This window comes from Aquarana catesbeiana, linkage group LG03 (genome assembly GCF_042186555.1).
Source record: "Aquarana catesbeiana isolate 2022-GZ linkage group LG03, ASM4218655v1, whole genome shotgun sequence".
NCBI lineage: Eukaryota > Metazoa > Chordata > Amphibia > Anura > Ranidae > Aquarana > Aquarana catesbeiana.
In genome coordinates this window covers 607,988,225-607,997,428 of record NC_133326.1, presented here as the reverse complement: position 1 = coordinate 607,997,428, position 9,204 = coordinate 607,988,225, and the positions used below count along the sequence as shown (strand labels likewise).

The following is a 9,204-nucleotide window of genomic DNA, read 5'->3' as shown; positions in this document are numbered from 1 at the left end:
AGGAGAGGCCATCCCTGATAGCTTGTCATGGCTGGGCCTAAGTTTGTCTAGTCACCTCCCCTACTTTTCTACCTCCCTAATCTGTGTTCCCTCTGCACAGTCTGTGTCATTCGTGATGCTTTCTTCTCTCTGAAGCAACAGTAAATCTTAAAATTGCCTCCATAAATAGTAATCTCAAAAAGTGTAGACTTTCATTCACAAAAATTCATATAATCATTTTAACCATCAACATAAATAAAAGTGCTTCACGTATATAAGTGATATATAAGTGGATAAAGTTCAAAGCATAAGAGTGACACAATACCACAGAATGTGTGATTCTTCCGTGCAAATATATCTTCAAGGGCTTCTTACCAGATCATTAGACCCCACATTCACAGAGGTCTGATAGCACTTACTATTCCCCATATAAATCCTTGATGGATTGATGGATGGATCAAACATTCCCCTATTAAGCATCCAGTATTGGTCTCCAGTTTTCCAAACTTCTCAGCATGGAAGAAACATAGAACAAAACGCCATAGTGTAGTAATTACAAACATCAACTTTATTAGAAAAGGGACAAATACGCACAAGAATACAAAGTCATCCAACGCATCATGAATCCGCTCCACTCTCTCCGGCATGCATGATGGTGTCACCACATTTTGTCACAAGATCTGGGAAGAGCCCCCTGTGTGTAGGTGGCGGAGCACAGGAAGTATTGTTTGCACAGAATAATCAAATATTCTATAATATTATATCACTCACATATCACAGAGCAGGGTGAGACAGTTTGGATTTTAAACAGTAAGGGCTCTTTCACAAGGGGCGGATCAGTGATGATCCGCCCCGTGAACATCCGCTGGCTCAGCGGGGATCGCTCCGCCGATCCCCGCTGAGCAGGAAGATGACAGGTCCATCGCTGCACGCTGTGCAGCGGCGGACCTGTCAGAGCGCCGCTCTCCCCTATGGGGGATCGGATGATGACGGACCGTAGTGTCCGTCGTCACCCGATCCGATCCGAAAACGGATGGAAAAGTAGGTTTATCCTCCGTTACACTTTTCGGATCGGAGCGGGTCGGATGTCAGCGGACATGTCACCGCTGACATCCGACGCTCCATAGGGATGAATGTATGTCCGTTTTTCATCCGAAAACGGAAGGATGAAAAACGGACATACGGATTGTCCGTGTGAAAGAGCCCTAAGTATTAGCTATACCTGCAAAAGAGGCCAGCCTGATGTAATCTAGCAGGACCTCAATTTTCTGACTAAAGCCAAAGTTTTTTTTTTTTTGGTTTGGATAAAGCAGGGAAGGATTAAAACCCCCTGTAAGGTTTTTATCGCAGCCTGCATCCCCCTTAGGGAGATGCACCTTCACTATTTGTCCAGTTTACCATTATCATCAAAAGTGAAACTAAATCCCAAATTTAGGGATGTCACCAGAACAGTAATAGAGGGGAAATCTGACAACCAGGGATTCTCTCACTTTAGAGGGATCTCATCTTGCTTTATGTTGTGTCTATGGGACAGGAAGTGAAGGGGAATATCCCCAGTAGGAAACAGATAAGAAAAATTAAGTGAAAAAAAGTTTAGTTCTACTTTATAGTAGAACTATAGGCAAAACCCTTTTTTATTCATTTTGAATAGAGCAAGGGAGAGTTATAGCCCCAGTGAGATATTTTTCGCCACCAATGTCCCATTGTGAAGATTTGCCTTCACTTCCTGTAGCCAAACAGGAAGTGAGAGGAAATCCCTGCAAATTAAGGGGATTCCTTGGGACCCCCAGGTCACCAGAACTAGTGTCTCCATTGGAAGATTTCCCCACTATTACTTTTCTGGGAACAACTCAAAATTTGGAATTTTCTTTTACTTTTACTTTCAATGATAACGGTAAACAGGACAAATAGAGAGGGTGAATCTCCCTAACCGGGGGGGCACAGACAGCAATAAAAACTGACAGGTGTTCTAATCCCTCGCCACTCTATCCAAAACAAAAAAACATAAAAAGTTTTGCCTTTAGTATAATTTAATGCAGCCTTTTTCAACCAGGGTGCCTTGAGGTTTCATCAGGGGTGCCTTGGCAAAATGCCTAAAAAATTCCCCAAAAATTGTATACAAGCCGGTGTGTGGATGAAGTCTGCCTTTTTAGTTACTCTAAAAAGGCAGACACGGTCGGACTTTTCAACCAGACTTGTCCGACGGACACCGACGGACCAAATCCGGCAGACAATCCGATCGTGTGTGGGCTTCACCGGACCTTCAGTGGACTTTTCCAGTCGCAAATCTGACGGACTTTAGATTTGGAACATGCTTCAAATCTTTACGTCGTAACTCCGCCGGACCCAGAAATCCGCTCGTCTGTATGCTAGTCCGACAGATAAAAACCCATGCTAGGTCAGCTATTGGCTACTGGCTATCAACTTCCTTATTTTAGTCTACGTCACATACGAATCCGTCGGACTTTGGTGTGATCGTGTGTAGGCAAGTCCGGTCGTTAGAAAGTCTGTTGAAAGTCCGCCAAAAGTCCGTTGAAAGTCTGTCGAAAGTCTGTCGGATGGGCTGTCGGACTTTTGTAGCTGAAAAGTCCGACCGTGTGTACGCGGCATAAGTCTCAGTTGATAAGGAGGATGTCAGCCGGCTGCATAGCATCCTTGTTTGACCTTCCCCTGCCTCTCTCCATCAGCGTTGGGTTCACATTAGCTGAGTGAGGGAGAAAAACTGAGGGACAACAGAAACACTGGAATACTAGTTAGTACCAGTTTGCAAAAGTGTATACGCTTTGGAAGAATAAATCCCCTCTAATGTTGGGTGTCCTACTTAGACTTGTAAATGTTGCTGCATTATGTAAAACTATTCAAATAGTTTTTACATTTTAGAATGGGGTCCATCATTTTTAAAGGGTGCCTTTAGATTGTTCATAATTTTTAAAGGGTGCCCTGACTGAAAAAAGGTTTAGAAACACTGCTTTAATGGATGGGTAACATTCTATTACAGCCTTTCTCAACCTTTTCAACACAGAGGAACCCATGAAATAACTTTCTGGTGTCAGGGAACAGCTGCTAAAAATGACTATATCTACAACCCCCAATACATTAGTGTGAAGGTCAGTCGGAAAGAATGCTCCTTAGGCCCCTTCCACACATTCGGACCGTTCGTTTCATCAATGCAGTCATGTTTTTTTCAAACAAAAAACAGATGAAGGCCCCTTTTACACAAGCAGACCGATTGGGACAGCCTGTCCATTTTTCAGGTGGACCCGATCAGACCACCCATTGATCCATAGAGGAGAGCAGGCTGTGTCCTTGTCTGCTCTGCATAGCGAAGCAGACACGGATCTGTCATCTGCCTGCTCAGCGTGTATCAGCGGAGAGTTCCCCCACTGAGCAGGCGGATCCACTTGTATGGATCTGCTCCGTCTGAAAGGGGCCGAAGTTTACATCAGTTTTTCATCCATATTTTTTATCAGTTTTTTACATCCTCCAGCTAGAGTCCTTAAACCATTGAGTCCCGGGGCTATTTTTTCATGCAAAATCGGACCGTTTGTCCATTTACATCCGTTTTTCCTCTGATTCATTTTTTTTCCTTGCAAAATTCTTTTTATTGAGTTTTTAAATGACATACATAAGGCAAACACATATAACAATCGGGGAATAGTCTGATACCAGGCCTCACTCCCCCCCCCCCAAAAAAGAAAACAAACCCCCCAAAACACGTCTTGGTATTGGGCCCTTAGTATAAATCTGAGGCTTGAAACATGAGCATAGTAACAACAATTTATCATTATAGTTGAAAGCAGTTTCATATAAAGACATATTTCTAGCTCCACATAGCTATGCCATACCACCTGCCATCAAATACTAATATCAGACCCGCATATGAAATTCCTAGGTCCACAGCTCACCCCCCCATAACATTAAAGCTTAATGATCATCGATACCCACCCAGCTTCATTAAAAGGTTAATAAGTGGGTGTGGCGCTGTTCTGGGTATTAAGACTATTGAATACCATGTAAATCACATGTAAACCAAATGGCCATATGAAAGGTGATCCACTATGAGTCAGGGTGGGAGGGGAAAAGGGGAACGAGGACAGGAATAGGGAGAGTGTCCGGTTATTGATGTTCAAAGTGACTGTGCTTATATATGAAATTTCAAAACCACATATAATACGTGTCTTAATTTTAGTGCAAATAAGTTATTTGTCCTAAATAAAAATTTTCCAAACATAAATAATATACTGAATCAAATAAATTAAACAGTGACTGGTGCTCAGTGCAACATAAGTGATATTGAACGTTCTTAGCAAAATTCTTGATGTTTTTGTAGACCTACCTACCTAAAAACATCAAGAATTTTACTAAGAACGTTCAATATCACTTATGTTGCACTGAGCACCAGTCACTATTTAATTTATTTGATTCAGTATATTATTTATGTTTGGAAAATTTTTTTTTATGACAAATAACTTAAGATTAAGACACGTATTATATGTGGTTTTGAAATTTCATATATAAGCACAGTCACTTTGAACATCACTAACCAGACACTATTCCCTATTCCTGTCCTCGTTCCCCTTTTCCCCTCCCACCCTGACTCATAGTGGATCACCTTTCATATGGCCATTTGGTTTACATGTGATTTACATGGTATTCAATAGTCTTAATACCCAGGACAGTGCCACACCCACTTATTAACCTTTTATTTAACATTTCGTTTTTCCCACTTCGGTGGGAATCACGTCTGTGGAGGCAGCAGTCCAGTACTTTATGTGATTTTAATCCTTTCTATTTCAATCTTTTGTTCCGTTCCGCGGATACACCACTCATATTTTGTTACCACCCAGCTTCATACCTGACATAACATGAATTTCCCACCAGTAATAGAATATATCCATTTAAACAGACACCGTAGATGCACTATTCATCCATCCACCCCACAATTTATCAAACTTGTGAGGAATTCCTCTACTAGTATACGTGGCTTTATATAGAGGAATGGCTTTAATAATGAGTGCCTTCCATGCCGGAACAGTCGGAGGTGTAGGCTTTTTCTAAGGAGAGCACTATTAATTTCCTAGCATAATGAAACAGTAAAGTCAATAGAGTACGTGTCGCATTTGTCAGCGGGACCCAGAAGGCAAATCTCTACTCCAGGGCTGTATACACAGTGTGGTAATCTCCTCTATTTATTCAGTGACTCCACGCCAAAAAGTTTGGATAGCTGCACAATCCCAAAAGATGTGTAGGAAGTCTGCGCTGGTTGACGTGCACCACCAGCAACAGGGTGACTGGGTAGGAAAAATAATAGCCAGAGTAAGATAGATACGATGTAGAAATTTATATTGGATAAAATGGTCTCTGGTCAAATAATCTCCCAAATATTATCCCAGTCATCCCCATCCAACTGGGGGAACACTGCCTCCCAGGCATTTCTACAGCGTGCAAGTAGCTTACCAACCTCATCAAACAGTTGTTTGTAAATATTGGACAGGGCCTTATCTAAAGAGTCATCCCTAAGCAATGATTACAGATCACTCACTTGAACCTGAAGAGATGACACACCAAACTGAGTGTTATATGCATGCCTAAGTTGCAAATAGTGGAACAGATGAGTATTTGGAAAATTAAATTTGGCTTTTAAAGCATTAAATTGGAGGAGCTTTCCATTGCACACAATGGGGTTGATTTACTAAAGTCATATGCACTTTGCAGTGCAAGTGCGCTTGGAAGTGCAGTCGCTTTAGATCTGAGGGGAAGATCTGAAATGAGGGGAAGCTCTGCTGATTTTATTATCCAATCATGTACAAACAAAAATGCTGTTTTATTTTCCTTGCATGCCCCCCTCAGATCTACATGGACTCCACCTCCAAGTGCACTTGTAGTGCAAAATGGATTTGCCTTTAGTAAATAAATTCCAATATCTTCTACCTTCTTCATGCCAAATTTAGTCCATATATCTGGGTCCTGATATGTGAAAAATTGTGACAACTAGGGATTTTTCCACAGTGGTGTATGTGGAGGAATTTCGGTACAGTCTCCTGCTTCAGCCCTACTGGTCACCGCCCACGCCCTGATAGTTGCACACATAGTACTAGTAATAGGATATGGAGCCCTGCTTCTTCAAAACACTAAATGCATCAGTGCCTCATAGGAGCCAACAATGGCCGCCTCTAAAGCAATGACTGCATCATCCTCCAATATAGTGAGCCACCTATGAGTGAAGACCAACTGACCTGCCAGAAAATAGCGATAAAAATCAGGGACTGCCAATCCCCACTGCTTCCATGGCTGTTGCAGTACCTGAAGTTTTATCCTGGAATTATGCCCCTGCCACAGGAAGGTTGTGACCAATCTTTCTATGCTTTTAAATATAGATCTCGAAATTCCAAACGGGCGATTCCGAAATATATACAAGAAGAGGGGTAAGAATTTCATTTTCAATAAATTGACTTTACCTATGAGCGTAAGAGGGACATTCTGCTAGGCTTGTAGCTTATGACATAACTGCAACAGCAACGGAGTGACATTTAATATATTGAATTCAGATACCGAGTAGAAAATATGGAGACCCAAATATTTGACTCTATCAACCCGTTGTAAGGGGCAGTCTAAGAGGACCCTACATGCTGGAGATGAGGTCCTAAGAGGAACGATTTGAGATTTACCCCAATTAACCTTCAGGCCCAAGAATAAAGCAAAGGTGTTTAAAATAGCTAGAGCTGCCTGTAAAGATGAGTCAGAGACACATAAAAACAACACCATGTCGTAGGCATAAAACACTGTTTTTTCTGCCTACCTGTATCCCTTGTACTTTGGAAGAAGCTCTCATTGTTGCCGTCCAGGGTTCAATGAATGAGGCGAACAGACCAGGAGACATAGGGCACCCTTGTCTAGCCCCCCTGCCCACTGGAAAAAAGTCAGACAACAAATCATTAAGTTTAATAGCCGCACTCGGGTTCAGGTAAAGAATACTGATCCACCTCCTGAACTGAGAACCAAAGCCAAATGTTTCCATCACTATTTTCATGTATTGCCAGTCTATGGAGTTGAAAGCTTTCTCCAAATCTAGAAAAAACAATATCCCTCCATTGGAAATATCTGGGCCTAACTGGGTATGGGTAAAAACCCTGCGTAGATTTATCTCCGTACCCGTTTTGGGCATGAAACCGGTCTGATCAGGTGAGATAAGATGTTGCAGTGCAGGCATTAGTCTATTTGCCACTAATTCGGTCAATATTTTGCAGTCTAAGTTGAGTAAAGAAATTGGTCGATAAGAAGAACATTAAAGGGGGTTCTTGTCAGGTTGAGCCAATATCACTATGTGTGCCTCATAAAAGGAGGGAGGGAACCAGTTTGGAAACAATCTGCGTACAACTGGAGTAGTCTCTGTGCGAGAACCTCCGAGTAATCTTTTTACCACTTAATTGGTTTGCCATCTGATCCGGACCAGGAGTCTTACCAGTAGGGTAGAATCCAATTGCAGAGATCACCTCCTCCTCCTTAAAGGGGGCATCCAGAAACTCTCTAGTTTGTTCTGATAGTTTGGGCAAATGTAAGGGCTCTAGAGTAGCAAGGAGGTCCTCTACACCATACGGTGCTATAGGCGAATATAGCTTCTTATAAAATGGAACAAACTCCTCCAAAATTTCATCCCTGGCCGTCAGCAATATTCCGGCCAAGGAGGAAATACACGGGACCACACCTGGAGGAACCCTACCCTAGGGATCCATGGAACCTTAGTTGAAAAACCCTGTCCTATTACAATAGGAAAAACAAGATAGGTTGGGGTTCTACTTGGGACAGACTTAGACATGTGGTAACTGGTAATTTTTTGTTGTAATGAGAACGTACATAAAATCTGGATAGGTAACCCATTGATATAAGTCAGCCTGCCCTTTTCAAAAATGGCCGCTTATTGCATTCGGCGCCTACATGATGATGCTTCCACAAACCTGGGGCCTATCTCGCGAGATGTAGACAGGTGTCCGGTTGCTAGGGCCGCCTGGTTACCGGGCCTTAGGCTGGGAGGCCGGCTTCCGTACAATAGTGTGCACACACCTCCCTTCAACTCCTCCCCGGGGAGAGCTGGCTGGCTGAGCGCGGTGACGTGTCCTTCACCGGGGAAGAGAGGACAGCCCCGGGGAGACCGGACAGGTACAGGACATGGAGGGCGAGGGGAGGGGGCGCTGACTATGGAGCTCTATGTATGTATGTATGTATGTATGTATGTATGTATGCATGCATGCATGTGAGCTGTCATCTCCTGTCTGTGTGTGAGAGACTTCTCTTCTTCTCTGTGACATCACATTCTACACCGTGTGTGTGTGTATTCCACCCTCTGACCTCCATCTGCCCACCATCATCATCCAGCTCTGATCTACCCCCCCCCCCCCCTCTGTACTATGAGACCAGCTCCTCTCTCTACTTCACCCCCCCCTGTGCTCTACACCTCATACATTACTCTTATCCTTCTTCCTCCATCTATCCTTTCTCCATTCTTCCTTTCCACTTCCTTATTTCATCCTCTTGTTCTTCTTCCTTCCTCTTTTTCATCTTCTTTCTCCTGTCTGTGTGTGAGAGACTTGTCTTCTTCTCTGTGACATCACATTCTACACCGTGTGTGTGTATTCCACCCTCTGACCTCCATCTGCCCACCATCATCATCCAGCTCTGATCTACCTGCCCCCCCCCCCCCCCCTCTGTACTATGAGCCCAGCCCCTCTCTCTACTTCACCCCCTGTATGTTCTACACTTCATACATTACTCTTATCCTCATTCCTCTTCTCTCTTCTTTCCTCCATCTATCCTTTCTCCATTCTTCCTTTCCACTTCCTTATTTCATCCTCTTGTTCTTCCTTCCTCTTTTTCATCTTCCTTCCTTTTTTCCTCCATTGTTCTTCTTTCCTTCTTTCCTTTCTTCTTTCCTTTCTTCTTTCCTTTCTCCTTCCTTCCTCCCTTTCTCCTTCCTTCCTCCCTTTCTCCTTCCTTCCTCCCTTTCTCCTTCACCCCCTGTGTGTTCTACATCTTATACATTACTCTTTTCTTTTCTTTTCTTTTTCCCCCTGTGTGTTCTACACCTCATACATTACTCTTATCCTCATTCCTCTTCTCTCTCCTTCTCTCTTCTTTCCTCCATCTATCCTTTCTCCATTCTTCCTTTCCACTTCCTTATTTCATCCTCTTGTCTTCCTTCCTTCCTTCCTTCCTTCCTTCCTTCCTTCC

General features: G+C 43.2%; 1 protein-coding gene across 3 annotated transcripts in view; it reads left to right on the top strand.

Moving 5' to 3' along the window:
- The first annotated feature begins 7,933 nt into the window (after positions 1 to 7,933).
- The window catches only part of ENTPD4 (ectonucleoside triphosphate diphosphohydrolase 4), a 91,440-nt gene continuing 90,169 nt past the window's right edge, over positions 7,934 to 9,204 (top strand). For 2 of the 3 annotated variants that reach the window (XM_073622213.1, XM_073622211.1), the window contains exon 1: positions 7,934 to 8,136. The gene's annotated coding sequence lies outside the window, so the exon portion shown is untranslated. The other variant, XM_073622212.1, reaches the window with a different exon arrangement.